Source organism: Halyomorpha halys, unplaced genomic scaffold, assembly GCF_000696795.3.
Source record: "Halyomorpha halys isolate HHAL.00 unplaced genomic scaffold, Hhal_1.1 Scaffold255.1, whole genome shotgun sequence".
Taxonomy (NCBI): domain Eukaryota; kingdom Metazoa; phylum Arthropoda; class Insecta; order Hemiptera; family Pentatomidae; genus Halyomorpha; species Halyomorpha halys.
Genome location: NW_027114251.1, coordinates 463,515 through 464,148, shown reverse-complemented (window position 1 = coordinate 464,148; position 634 = coordinate 463,515).

Here is a 634-nt window from a genome sequence, read left to right as displayed (position 1 = left end):
TTGTCCACTTTATTTATTTTACGGAAATGGTCTTTCATTGTTAGTTATATATACCGGTAACTATTTCCGCTTGGTTTAACGTAATTTTGTACATTCTTTAATTCATATTTTATTCATTGTAACATTAAAAAATTAAATCTGTACCACTAAAACCCCTGGGGTGCATTACATTAAAAAATTAAATCTGTACCACTAAAAGGGTCAGAGGTGCATTACTTTGTAAGTGAAACATTGTTACTAGACCAACGGTTGTGCTTGGTTCTTTGGTCAAAATCAGGCTGAAACGCCAGATTTTTACCCAATTAAGATTACTCACTTTATAAGGCTGGGTGGACCTTGGAGGGTTTCCGAACACACAGGATTGATTCACGACTACATTGACAGAAAATAATTATCTGTCACAGCGGATTCGAACCCAGATCCTTGGGGTTTATAGAACAGTGTATACATTAGATATTATTACTAATTATTTAATTTCTTATATCCACCTCATTTTAGAGGATTTGGCCTGATAATAAAATGCTATATTATTAATATTCTTGGAATTGATATTTTTTAGCTATAATATTTAACAAAATTACGATTGTGACACAGAAAATAATTATCTATTACTGCTGGATTCGAACCCAGATCC